Source organism: Nipponia nippon, unplaced genomic scaffold, assembly GCF_047370975.1.
Source record: "Nipponia nippon isolate SJK-2023a ecotype South Korea unplaced genomic scaffold, ASM4737097v1 scaffold_10, whole genome shotgun sequence".
NCBI classification, from domain to species: Eukaryota; Metazoa; Chordata; class Aves; order Pelecaniformes; family Threskiornithidae; genus Nipponia; species Nipponia nippon.
The window spans coordinates 11,375,716-11,390,202 of NW_028262291.1; the positions used below are offsets into that span (position 1 = coordinate 11,375,716).

General features: G+C 39.3%; 1 long non-coding RNA gene across 1 annotated transcript; it reads right to left on the reverse strand.

Annotated features, from left to right (window-relative positions):
• Positions 1 to 1,699: 1,699 nt before the first annotated feature.
• LOC148057063 (uncharacterized) lies at positions 1,700 to 12,167 on the reverse strand. Its single transcript, XR_015701495.1, has 3 exons — positions 12,099 to 12,167; positions 2,994 to 3,031; positions 1,700 to 1,818 (listed from the first exon to the last, which is right to left on the reverse strand). It is a non-coding gene; the product is annotated as an uncharacterized LOC148057063 (long non-coding RNA).
• Between the last annotated feature and the right edge of the window lie 2,320 nt (positions 12,168 to 14,487).

The following is a 14,487-nucleotide window of genomic DNA, read 5'->3' on the forward strand; positions in this document are numbered from 1 at the left end:
AAGATTCAAAAATAGCATAACAGCCTGAATCTGAAAGGATACAGTAGCTGAAAAATAATTCCATATAAAGAAAAAAAGAAAATCAGTAAATTCAGTGAGTGGTTATACTTAGAAGGCCTTAGTGCCAACTTTTTTTCTGGTAATGACTTGTTGCCAACCCTCCTCCTTCTAAAGATAAATAATATCAAACAGGCAGCTTTTTGGTCATGAGAAACAAGCACAAAGATAGCCAAGACTTAGCAGAAAAAGATAGTGAAAGGCTGCACTGGATCAAATGGAAAATAAACCCCCAATATTGTGGATTTCTATGGCAGAGTTAGATCAATCAGAAGAAACAATTTCATTCACAGAGCTGACAGCCTTGACTCTTGGACAGTAAGTCCAGGTTTATACTGGCCCTAAGCCCATTCACCCTAGAACAAACAAATATGACCCTAAAACAAAATCAGGGCAATGATGTTTGACTTTTCAAAGTGGCAGCAATATTTTGTCTTTTATGTAGAATTTAAATCTTCCAGTAACCTGCAGTTAATATTCTGAAAGCTTTTTATCAGTTAAGCTGTGTTCTTGTCCCATTGATAGATCTTGTTTCTATATTTTCTCTATATAGAGTGATTGAGTGGATTAAAAGTCACTACAGTTATTCACATGGGAGAAGACTATTCATCTGGGTAAGTATTCTTCTTGTCCCAAACACTACTGACCAATATGCCAGAATTAATAATGCATATTGAACAAAATCCAGCTTGTGAAGAAAGCCATTTGTAAAACAAACAAAACATCTGTGATTGCATGCATGACATGACAGAATCTTTTCTCTACGAAGCAACAGAACAGACCTATGTCAGCTGGAGATCCTAAATTTGAACTAAGCAGCATCAGGTTTCAGATATGCACCAAACCCACCTATATCTCAATATTTATTTAGACTTTTGGATCTGTAGCTGCATTTGAAAGGAAGAAAGATGTTTATGGAGAGATATACTGAGTTTTAATCCCAGTTCCTGTCTGGGTGAGCTTGGCTTCTTCTCCTTGCATCTTCAACAGGATGTGAAAGTATTTAGAAGTGTTCTTCTGTGTGAGGAAGACCTTACTCATGTGATTACTGGGTTAAGAGGTACAGGTTAATGATTGTAAAGTGCTTTGAAATCCTGAGATGAAAGGTATTGTGCAAGAATGATGATTTTATACCATTTAATATCAGTTCATTCATGATGATGTCACATAATGAGAAAGGAAGTATTCTTAAGCTAGACACTCAGCTCTGGCAAGGGAACTTGTATTCTGGCTGCAACAAATTTTCCACGTCCATGTGGCATAGCTACATCACAGACCCACACATTCTTCACTACAAAATAGAAGTGATAATACTACACACACCCCCCCCCCCCCGCTAGTTTTCTTGAGCAAATCTAATGCATGTTTGTGATGGGTGCAAAGCTGCTTGGGTGCAATGGCCTTATAACACATGATAACACGAGTATCATCACATCAGACAAGACAACATAATCTCTATAGTCCTGAGATAAATTGCAAACCAAGTGGGGAAAAGGAAATACCTTTTTTTTTTTTTGTAAATAAAGTCTTCCAGTCTAGCATGTTGCTGCCTTTTACTGGGCCTCCAGCCTTTCTGGTTCATTAGCAGATTTCTCACACCCAGAAAAAAGTCACCACTTTTTTTTTTTTTTTTTTGCCTAGTCTTCAATCACCTGGTTCACATTTCAGCAATACTCCACAGACTATATCTCCTGCCAGCTGGTGAAAGAAAAAAGTGCCAAATCTCTCCCTGTATCATTTCCCCAGTCCTGCTTGCCACACCTGTGAAATAAAGGGAAGGCAGAGAAGTAAAATGAAGAATACAAATGGATGGAGGAAAGGTGAAGACCCCAGAATATTTCTGTACCAGCAGTGGGAAAAGGGTTGTAATGTTTTCTTCCTTTATTTTTTACAAAAGTGTAATATATACAAGCTGCTGAAGCGCTATAAAGTGTAATTCTACTTCTGCAATGCTGCCCTCTCTAAAGAAAGGCTTAGTCTCCTGGAGAGTTCTGGGCATGGCAGAGTCACTGGGACAGGGCCATGGCAGCCTGCCTCACGCCTCCATGTTGCTGCAGCAGGTAACCCACTCATCTCAGACAGACACTAGTAAAAACTTCATGTTTCTCCATGACATAGCTGCACATTATATAAGTAAATACGTCTCTCTGTGTGTAGCTGCACAGAGGAAATATTTACACTGCTAAGCATTTGGATTATGAAAGCATAAATAAAGTGAAGGCTACTGGAGCCACTGTAAACTGTCAGAGTTATGCTAGCTTAAGTATGGTGAGATACACTCTATAACGTGCACCATTGTATCACATGCTCTGGATATGTCAATACTAGAATACTGAACTGTGCTTTTAGGAAAACTGTATCTTCAGTAAGCACTGGCAGCATCTTAATCCCTTTAGTATGGCTCTGATACACTGATCACCAAAATCTAGGGCAGGCCTCTGAAGTAGTTGGATCAGGCTCTAATGCTCCTTTAGATCATAATCCTGCAAAGATTTAACATTTACAAATAACTTCATCATGTGAGTAGTTAAATGGGATGTTGGAAGATCAGGGTCAGAACTGGAACATTCAACAAATTCCAGCTTTGGTTATATCTATCAAGGATACAACAGAAACAAGAAAAAAGCTAGGGTGGCTTCTAATAGAACCTCATTCTTAGGAACATGCAGCATTTGAGGACTTGCATATCAGCTTAAATTCACCCACAACTATTCAGTCCTATCAGCTTCAAAGGATTTTAATCAGCAAGCGAAGCTAAGTACATCTGCAAAAGATAGGGACCTGGGCTGTAGCAGTCTTTCTTCTGACAAATATTCTGTGCTGTGGCCCAATGCCTATTTTAATGTTTCCCCACCCTGTTTCTAAGCCTCTCTTTTTTTTTTTTTTTTTTTTTTTTTTTAACCTTCATCCTCCAAACCATCAAACAGGATACTTACCTGGATACCGCAGAGTGCAAATACTGTGAGGCTTTTACCTGTAACAACAACAACCAAGATAAGGTTAGAAATAGGAGCACTGAAAGAGAGAAGCTACTCTTTAATTTAAAAGCTAAGCAATGAGTGTTTATAGCCCTCAGCTGATCTAGGCTACCCTGCCCTTGCCACCTCAAAAATTCTGGCTGTGGATTTGGCCTCTTACCTTCTGTGTAAAGCACTGGAAGTTTAATTTGAGGGAAAACAGTTGCATTTTGTGAGCAAGTTTTGTATGGTTTTGCAGGGGGAAGAAGAAACTAAGCAGAAAAAGAGGTGTCCAAACAAAATAAATTCTAAAACAGGCAGACTATAGATGTGTCAGGTGAGAAGTATTTTCTTGGTCACTGCTAGGTTTGATATTGGATAATTAAAAAAGATTATCTAATTCTCCATGAGGGTTTCTACCTGGAGATCTGCTAGAGCCCTGCTGTGTTCAGTCTGGTGTTTCTCATTAGAAAGCCTCTTCCCTGTTACTTACACATCTTCTCTCACAGAGATAAAATCACATAATATTTTAGGAATAAACACTCTCAGAAAAATGAAAAGTGTTCTGGAAATAAAAGAGGAGGAAAACAACTGCTTGGACCTGGCACCTGGTTTATTCAATTTATACATGAAGAATGAATGCCATTTATTGCATATATTTTTTACTTTTTCATTATGAAGAAAATAAGACCAGAAAAAAACCAGCAGTGATTACTGCTGGTTTTGTAGATCAGTGTACAATGAAGATTCACATACTATTGGCAGAAAAACTGGGCAAGACCAGAGTATGAATGGTAAATTCAGAAATTCCTGCCTATCTGAAAATTATGTATAAGTATTCAAATATTGAACAGTGCAAGTATTACATGTATAAAGGAACAATCTTTAGCATGTTACCAAGAATCTAATTTTGTGCAGAATCTGTCCTTCATTTATAAAATAAATCCATCTATTTTATAAATCACATGTAAAAAGTACTTTCACTGGTAACAGAAACATTGGTATGAATGCTTCTTTAGAAGTTATCACTTCCTATTATCCTTTAGAGTTAATTTCTAACAGTTGCATAATGGCTCAACTCTTTTTTTATAGGCTGCAGTGATATGATGCCTGTAAAACTGAGGTTGTGAAATGCAAACTATTTTACAACAGCATGTCCCTGCTATCACAGAGTAGCTTCCACAGCAAATTCACAGCTAAATATGTTTTCTGTACTTGTATACTGATTTCACTCCTGATAAACAAATAAAAGTCTCCCTCTATCATTACAAGATGTCAGCTGCAAAATTCAAGGTTTTGAACAAACCTTTGCTTGAAAGTAATTTATTAAAAGCATTAATCTTAAGGTCTTGAAAAGATACACAAGTCAGAAATACAGTAGTAGTGGCTAAATGTAGAAAGTAAGTCATACTACAATGAAATAATTGTCATTTCTAAATAGAGGTCATCAAGAACCTGTATGTGCCTAAATCCTGGCAGACTGAAGGCCTATAGTAGTCTTTTTCCAATATTTTAAACAAGTTTCTAAAATCTAGTTTAGATGAAAAAAAAAAAGGTGCTAATTAAAGTATCTCTATATTTTGTGACTGAAGAGTCAAAGGAGATGCTACCATTACTTACTACAGAAAACACCGTGTTAATTAGATTAGGACAGGAAATTTGAATGCTATTCTATTTGTTTAAAATAAAAGTGACAGGGTACAAAAATAGGTTGCTGCTTCCAAGCCACACAATCGCCTGGTAAGAAAAAAACCCCATCCAAACGAAACCCTGAAAGTTGGGTTTTTTTAACAATTCTATATCTAGTAACAAATTTCATCTTAGAAAAGTTTTACAAATCCTATTTTTTCTAGTCATTCTTTAAAATACAATGTTCAATGTAGGGGTTTTCCAGGAACTAAAGGCCACACCCATTAAATAGCTCAGCTGTTCCTGGTTTAGAAAAACTCATAAGCAGAAGATCATCTCACCAGCCCATAAAAAGAGATTTCATTTTTATAGTAATTGGCTAAATTAAGTCACATTTCTAGATGTGTTGAAAACAACCACGTGCCTACGACAGCACTGTCAGTAAGTGTGACTAGAGAGTCATTAAATTCCTAATCTGAAATTCCCCAGTACAGAAATCCTGTCCTGTTGCTTATCTGCTAATAAACAACCAACAACTGTGTATGAAATATCACCAATCCCAAGCATTCTAAAATCATGGCTCAGGCCTCCCAATCAGAATTTTTTTCACAATAAATATGCTTTTAATTTGCTTTTCACATACAACTGAGCAGGTTATTCAGTGCTTTTCTGCAACCACAAGAGCTTGATATGTAAGCTATTTTCATGCTTATTTTAAGGAAAAAAATCCAGAAGCTGCAGGTCAACAAAACCCACCAAAAATCATGACACTCATGATATTGTGAAATCTAGTGATGAGACATATGGAGAAATGAAGTGATACATGACATTTAAAAAGCTGCTTATTTAGTTTTGTCATGTCAAACAGACCTATCCAACAATTTTGACATGCATCATAGAAGGGCTCTTCTATCAAAAGGAATTAAGGTAAGACAGGCAGGCTAAAAAACAGAGTCCTGAGAAGATCAAAAGGAAAAAGAAAATTATTTGCTTGCCTGCAGGAAAGGGAAAACCTCATTTAACTAAACACCCAGGAGAAAAGGCAGCAGGTACACAGCTTGAGAATTTCCATCAATGGTACAATTTACCCTCTTGATGTCATCAAATGGTGAATGACTGTACATACACATAAGGACAATCAGCTACATTCTGTTCTTAGTTGTAGTCACGCAACCCATGCGTGAGCAACTACAGCTTAACCAGTGATTGCTTTTTTACCTCTCTGCATTCAAACATGTTCATTGTTTATGTGGATGTAAAAGGCGGCAGTATTTGTCCCATATTTCTTCCATTGCTGCATCTCAAGCCATTCTTGTAAGACAGATTCAAGGTACTGTGGAGCCAAGAACAACTGATACCATGGGGATTCTAAATGGGCTCCCCGCTTCCCTGAAGAAATGCTGTAAACCTAAGCCGTAACTGCTCAGCCAGTACGAACAGGCTGTAGTCCAACCCCATCCTCACATGTAGCCTCCATTCACTACACCAGGATTTCACAAGAGCAACTGGAGGCAGAGTGCAGCCATTGTGTTTCAAAACATTTGCAGAATGTTTGGATATAATTCTTTGAAGAGGATTTAATTTTCTTAATGAGTCTGAGTAAATCATTAGCCTCCACAGTTGCACAGGGAATAGTTCAGGAGATTGCATGAGGTATACTTTAGCAGAGCAAAACAACACAAAGATCTCAGACTCAGAACAGAGCAAGCTGTTCCTCTAATATTTCTACTGCACAGTGTATTTTTAAAATACTGAACAAACCAATCACACTGAGTGATTTTACTGTACCAGAGACTATACATAAAATTTTTCTTGACAATATAATTAATATTCCTTCTCATATCATGATTTTACCATAAACATTCATATTGAAGTGCCTTCATCCCTGAAACCAAGTTAAGGAATTATTTTGATAAGTGGAAGTGTGGAAGAGTGGAAATCTTAAGCAAATGCCTTTGGACCCAGGTCCTAATCGGTGTTCACTCAGCATATAACATTTACTTGTGTTCTTTTAGTGACCAAAGATCTGAATATTATGCTCTGGAAAATGACTGTCACAGTGCCTGGATGAATTCCATTGGCCACGAGTCCACCAGTACTGGAGTCCAAGTGAAGGAAGCGTTATTTAGTCGTGCCATTCTCCACGTGCCTCTCTCTGCCTGACTCACCTTTCTGATACTTTCCCCGCCCCAACTGGTCATACTTGCACTCTGCCATCTGCTCAGCCCATCTCAGCAAAACCCATGTCTTGTGCAAGCAGCCGTCTGTTGCATTCCCTCAGTGGGAAGCCCATGGGGACAGAGGGCACCCTCCAGAACAGGGCAAAACACTTCCTAAAATAACCATAGCTATGACCCCGCTGTAAAAACTGGCTTTCCTGGGGTTTATTCCTCATTGCCACGTGCCTGCCAGCAAAGAACCTGACCCTTTCAGATCAGCACCAACTTAACGTGGCAGGGAGCCATAGGAAAGCTAGCACTTCAGGTTAGCGCTCCCTTTCCCCTGCTTTAACCTTTATAATCAAATACCAAAAAGAATGAAAACAAACTGTGGCTGTCGTCATTGGTGCATTACATTTTCTGTTCTCACCAGCACATTTTATTGGTCACTGTTAGGCCAATGAAACATAACATGGTGTTCCTTTACCATTTCCCCCTTGCCTCCCTTTTTAAATTTGAAAACAGGTATCTTCTTCTAAGCTAAATACTTTTAGCTACTGAACTTCACAGAAAAAGGTCACAAGCTGACTCATCAACAGCCATCATAAATGTGTTAAAGATCCTGGACAGGACATCAGATCATATAAGTTATATAAATGCCAGGTACAGAGATACTCGCCACCCAAGAAAACAGGTGTATGTGTTCTTAAGGTTTACTATGATTTATGAAGTAATAACCATATTACTCCAGGCCAAAGTGTCCTGGGCCTGATCCTCCACTGCTTATCATCCATGTACATCTATATACATCTTCTACACCCCATGCACAGAGTGAGCTTTCAAATAAATCAGAGCGGAAGGGGGTTATATCCCTTTGTGTGAGGCATAAGCACACAACAGTTGACTCTAGAAGCTGACCTGCCAAGTTCACTGAGAGAAAGAAGGACAGTTGTTAAAAAGAGTCTAAGAAATAACTGTAAAGATGCCTTTATCCAAACAATTTATATTCCAAGCAGTCAAAATACAGAAAAAAATGTCCTTTGTGCTTACTATTTGGCACCACCAGCTGGATGTTCTAAGGAACTAAGATACAGATTTTTACTGCTTAAAGCTGGAAATACTAGCAAAGTGATCTTGTGGCTTATGGTCCTATTACACTATTTTGTCCTGCTGGTAAAGTGTCAGCTGTAAATACTTGGTACCTTCTGCACAAGAGGATGACCCTGCTGAATTTTGTGGGCTGTGTCAAGCAGCAGTCAAGTGAAATCTTGGAAATACCAAAGGATGCCCATCTGTATGTTGTGTGCCTCTGGTAAGATCTCATGGCAGCAGATAGAATGTGTACCAGGGTCCCACATGGAAATGTATTGCCCACCTCACCTGCCGCCTCGCCCCTATGGGTACTAGTGTTATTGCAGAAGGAGCTTGGTCTCATTGCTCCCAGCCATACCAGTAGTATGCTCTGGGCAAGTGGCCGAGCACCATGTGTCAGGGCAGATGCTCCAGTGTCGAGAACGTTTCACTTGGGCTGATTGCTGTAGCACGCTGTTGCTTCCTGCAGGGCTGTTTCTTGCATCTGAGCTAGTAGAGGGTGCTAACAGCGACACAGGGGAAGAAAGGGAAAAAGTTTTAGAAGTCTAGATAGCACCTCACAGGATTTTTTTGCAAAGCCCATCCTAATCCAGTTCGAGTCTATGACAAACTTGCTCTGTGTTACTGTCATAAGTATTTGGCATGTATCACTCCTTTGGAGGAGTACACAATGTGAGCTAAGTAGGAACAAAATGTATCATTCCATTTTACCTGCTGGCAGAAAAATCCTGAAAGGATTAAGTTGTGGGTAACAGAATATACTAGAAGTGTGTAACATAAGTGATGCAAAAATATTACTTCTTAATACAGAGCAGCATAAACATATCAATCACTCAGCAGGGTTCTGCTGTCCTTATCCCTTTGCCAGGGGGGGTGATGAATGTCATGAAAGGAAATAAAAATGACCTCCTGTAGATTCAGAATAGGTGTGGTGGTGGCAGATTACATCTCTACTCCCAGTCCTGGAGGCAAAACTCCTGTGTACAAACGTCCATTGTGTCTGGATACTTCTCTCTACTTAAAAGACAAAGTAGTTCTGTTGCAAGCATAGGAAGGGAAGGGTGAGTAACTGCCTGAGATACGAAGTTTTATGTCCAGTGAGCTCAAAGGCATCATACTTCCCCACAACGACTTTTAGTCTAAGCAGAATTGGCCCCTAAAGCTGTGCAAGAATTGTTTCCCCTTCCCAGACTGGATTCCTGTGCAATGCATGGTGGAGGTACATAGTCCAGCCCTGAGGAAGCAGGTCAAGTGGCACAGTGACAAGGACCGAGGATGGAAAAGGATTAGAGAGGCTGAGTCAGTCATAGTAAGCAATGATTAACTTCGGGGTTCGTTGCTTTTGACATTCAGATCATGTAAAATCATGGGATTACTTCAGTGCCAGTCAGTCGCATGTCTGAGCCCTTCCCTTCATTACAGGCACCATGGATGAGACAGATCATACCAGCAGAGTAAAAAGCAAAAGTTGAAAATGAGTAAAAGGCATTCACAATAACTTCTGCTTCAGTGGAAACATTGCTATACCCATAAACAAATAAACTATAAAATCTGGCACAAGAGGGGCCCGGGACTGGAATAGCAGGAATGTTGCAGATCAAGATTAATGTGCATTGGCAGAGCTACACGGAGAAACATGCACGGCACCTGTCACCACAGTGCCTGTCTTGAGCTAATGACGTTAATCTCCTGGTTTCATAACCACGGTACTCAAACCTACATTTTAAAACAACACTTTGTAGATTGTAATGTAGACTATTTTGAGGGAAATTTTGCTGAGAAGAAAAAACATGCATACATGTAACAAGCCAGCTGAACAAGAAAGCAACACATATCTATAAAAGTGTTCATAGAGAAAGGATCTCACCTGTTCTTAGGAATATATATACATGCGTGTGTGTGTGCGTGTGTGTGTGTAAAACTATCTATGTGCTATATGTGTTGATAATAGGATAAGCATTAAAAAGTGTGAAATGAGAGATGAGGACTTTCCAATCCCAGTCACGTGAGGTGCTGCATAGTTCTTCTCAGAAACCCTTCTCACCTTCTGCCTAAAACCTGTGCTGCAGCCCAGACAGAAATTCCGAGCCTGGATGCGATGCTGGAGAATCTGAAGCCTTGCTTACAAATATCTCCAATAGGCATCTGATTAGTTAGATGCCATTACGTTATTCAACCAGCCTTAAATAACTATTACACTATTTCAGCCACTAATCCTTTCTAAGAAAGACAAGTAAGAAAGCATTAATTGGGTGACCATTACATGAGTACTATACTTTCTTTAGGACTGAATGTACTGCAGGTTTTGCTATGCTGTATTACTTCCTGAAATATTCCTCACTAAGCCCTAACTCTATTAATGTCAAAATTCCTACTAATTTTAGTGGGTCTAGGAACAAACTTTCTTTTTTCATCAGCCAAGAACAGCTCCCTCAAAAAGACGGGAGAGATTAGATGCAGGATTTTGTAGCCATGTCTCACATCAGGATAATACTATATTTTCACGTTGCTTTTGGCTGTTTTGTCTTGAAGACAATAATGAATATCCAAACATATCAGCTCTCAAATCCCAATGAACTCCTTCTTCTTATGTAAAAGATATTCTGAGATAAGCAGTACCTTTAACTGTGGGAAGTGTATGTCAAGCCTGAAAATTTTTCAGTGTTTTTCATTTCTTTTAAAACTCATTCAGAAAATTCCTGGACAAACCATCAGAGATAATTTAGCTTATTTAGGCATAATGGACTCAGTATACGCTGCAGTGAGAAAAGCAGAACAGTCTGTCACTGAAAGACCATATAAATATTGTACGTATTTTTAGAATACCCATGTAAAATCTGAAATAATTTTACAGTTAATAGGAGGTTCCTACTTTTGCTCTTTTCTCTCAGGAAAACAACAGATGTGCAACTGCTTTAAAAACAGTGGGCAGGCAGTGATCCCGTACACCACAGGAGTGTCCTCAGCCCACTGACACCCACTAGATGGGGATATTTCCATAGGACACTCCTGGATGGTTTTGGCCTCCCCAGAAGTGTTCATCCAGTGTGCCATGACTGTACCAACACCAGCTCATATTCGCATTTCAGATTCTTGAGTTTTGGATAGGATCAGAGTTAACATGTTATAAATATTAATTCAGAGCGGTAACATGCAGTTTGGGACAGCCTGGGGAGATCTTCTCTTTAAGAGCAGCAGATCCATATAATTTTTTTTACATTAGAAAGAACAGATGAACATATGCCTGTGCGCACACACACACACACATACTTGCACACATAGATGTGTTCAAGAGCCTAAATGGAGCACAGGTCCTACTACTTCTTAGTTGGAGTAAGTGCTTCTACAGTCTTTAACAGTTAGACAACTCAGACATGCAAGACTTTGGACACAGACTGATTTTTCAATGGCCCTTACGTGTTTTGGTATTAGTTAAACTCAGTTACAATTTAAAAAAAATATTTCAGATTTGCTTGAAAATCAGACACTTCGATTTCATATATGTGTGTGCTTATGAGTATGTGGCGTGCAAAAGACTGCATGATGAGTGAAAGACATCTAGCGTATTAAACAGTCATCAATTACAGTGAAAAAGGCACCAGAATGCATTAATGCTGTTTGCTTTTTGTAATTTCAATGGTCTGATTTTCCAGGACTCCTTAACACAAGCTACAGAGATCAACTAACGGTGGTGATTAACCAGCCACAGGAAGCATGGCTTTTCCTATCTGTTACTCCCAGTTCTTTGAAAAGCAATGTTCACCCCCAGTTTAAATCTTCCATGGCTCAGCCAAGGCTGATTTGACTGTGTGTAAGATACTTCTTTTCTGCAGCTCAGTATTTTTTTCAGTCTGTAAGAATCTTGTCAGTACTTCCTATGCAATGGGGTCCACAAAGAATAAGGAGTTACAGAAATGCTGAGCTTTATGAGGCCCTATTGTATGTATAGCTGTTAACTTCAGGACTGGAAATATCCCTTATTTTCACCATATGTTGCACAGGTTTGGGGAGCTTTGGGGATCTGCTAGATCCACTCCCTTTCCGTTTGCAAGAACACCACATAATCATGATTTTAAAAGATTTCTGTGTTTTTACCAGTATTTCATCTGTGCTCTTTCCACCTCTCAACTTCTCTGTGTTCCTAATGTGTCACATGCAAAATAACTGAAGAACTAGTTGTTTGGTATTTTTTGAAATCACTTACATTAAAATGGTCTTTCTGTGAAACTCAGGGAAACCAGGTCCTATATGAACTCCACAGGTCCTGTATGAACTTCATACACTCTCTATGAACTTCATATACTCCACAGCACAAGACAGATTCCAGAGACCTAGGAAATCATCACACGTACCACTGAGCTGAATCACTATATAAATGTTATCTTTGTTAACTATTTATTCTCTTACCCCTACAAGCTGGATAAGAGCACAGGAACCCACACCTCACTATCAACAGGGCCACACTGATCTTTTTTTTTGTCTCACCCCTTTTCCATTGCACTGGTAACTGTGGATTTTTGCCAGCTACAAGTAGTTCTTGGCTGGCATTTGAGAAATAACTTGGCTGGTAGCTGGGAAAAGTATGCAGGGATGATCCACCAGAACAAATTAACTCCTTGGTCTCTGCTATATTTCTTTGACACAGCTAGCTTTCCTTTAAGTATTAGGTGCTACTCAAATCCTCTGAAGTGCCTTCCTTTGTCCCCCTCCCAATTTGTTTATTCAGAATTATTTCAAATGGCAAATTAGAGGCATGCATTAAACTAGAGTATATAACATATGGAAAAAAAACTTACGGCCCCATCTCATTACTTATATACAGCATGAGTAAGAAAACTGACACTTTATCCACAGCCTGCAGTTTTCCTGAAATAAACCATCAGTCAGTAGTCCTTGCAAGCTTAATTCTGGACAACTTTCCAGTATCAGTGATGTAACCCAGTGGAACTGCCAGAAAGAGTTGTCCAAGACAAGCTAAATCAAATTTTTATTATAAGGCAAGATGCTCTATGTAACATCATGTTTTCAGAGAAGCATTTGCCCAGTCTCTTTGTTTATCAGCAAACCGATACTTCTTCAAACTGTAACATCCCATTAACTTAAAAAAACACTAGTGTATTCAAAGTGTTGTGGGGAACATCTTATTTCTCAGTTTGAGCACACACTCTCGCAAGAAAACAATCAGAAACTCTATTTAAAAAGTTGGTCTTGATACTTACATGGTGTTACATGTCCTTTAAAAAATGCCTAAATTAACTTCATGCATGTGCAATGTTGAGATCCTTTCTCAAATATGTAGAGTGAAAGCCTTCTAAAGACAGAAATACCATTGGTGAAAGCTTGCTATGAAGTTGGTAGACATTATTGGATATAAACTGCAAATATTTTTGTACTCTAAAAGAGGACATTATAATCACAGTCCAGCAGCTGTGACCGAAGGAAAACCATGTTCATGGTCAGCACCATGGGAGAGGCAGAATGGTAGCACTAGGGACACGGTTCAGCAGTCTTTACATTAAAGCAATGATGTGTCTGTGCATGGTGCAGACTCCTAGGTGCTGTGCAGCCTCTGAGACGTGCTCAGGCATCAGAGAGCTCAGCCTTGCAGTTCAACGGAGGTTACAGAATCCCTTGGATTAAAAACCACTTTTGTTTTCCTGGCCTATGGAGCTGAAAAGAGAGTGATGCAGAGGCAGTTGAGAATCTAGCCCAAACCACCACATGAACTTACGCAGAGACAACAGAAAAGACAGTAATTTCTAATGATTATTTTTTTAACTCTGTCATTTACAACAAAATATTAGTCACTAGAAAATGCTTTTGTTGTTACATCTTTGTTGTGTTCCACACTGCAAGTATGACCCCCTCTTATCTTTTTATAAAAATGCTAGCAGTATCATGGTTTGTGTTGTTCAACAGCAATTCTTGTTTTCACAGTTCCTTATCACACAAACACATCTCTATGCTTCCACATCATCCCCACCACAGGGGGGAAACAGTTCTAATCAAACAAGTGCAGAGCCTACAACAACTGTTTTGACTGGCATTTAAAAGACAACCTCACCAGCTGAAGAGCTGTAGGGATACCAAGCACATGAGATCAATCAGACCCGGTTCTGACGCAGGCTTAGGTCCAGGAATAAGATCAGTGTGCTCTACTGATCAGTCTTCAGCCCACCCCTCCTACCCTAATTTCAGAGACATCTGTCCATGCCAGCCCAAGCCCTGGAAGGGAATCTGAAAAGAAAGAAGAGGGAGGCTGTAACTGAAATCACCACCAAGACTTTGCCGGTTTCTTAGTTTTCATGTCATCTTCAGAATATCTCCAATAAAGAACTGGATGCCACACTGGTGAAAATTAATTAATTAGGGGAGTAGTGCAGGTGTGCTACACTAATGGTAGGGCTTCTAGTTTAATGGCATGCTTTTTGTGTCTAACCACAGGCTCCAAATGAAGTAGCCAAGAGAAAGAAAGGAGAGCCCATTCAACACAAGCACATATAGGAATGACAGACCAGCCCATGGAAACATCTCTATGCAGGAGCTGGCAAAGGAGTATAGAGTGGTAATTGTTAAAAAGATTCAGAATGGAT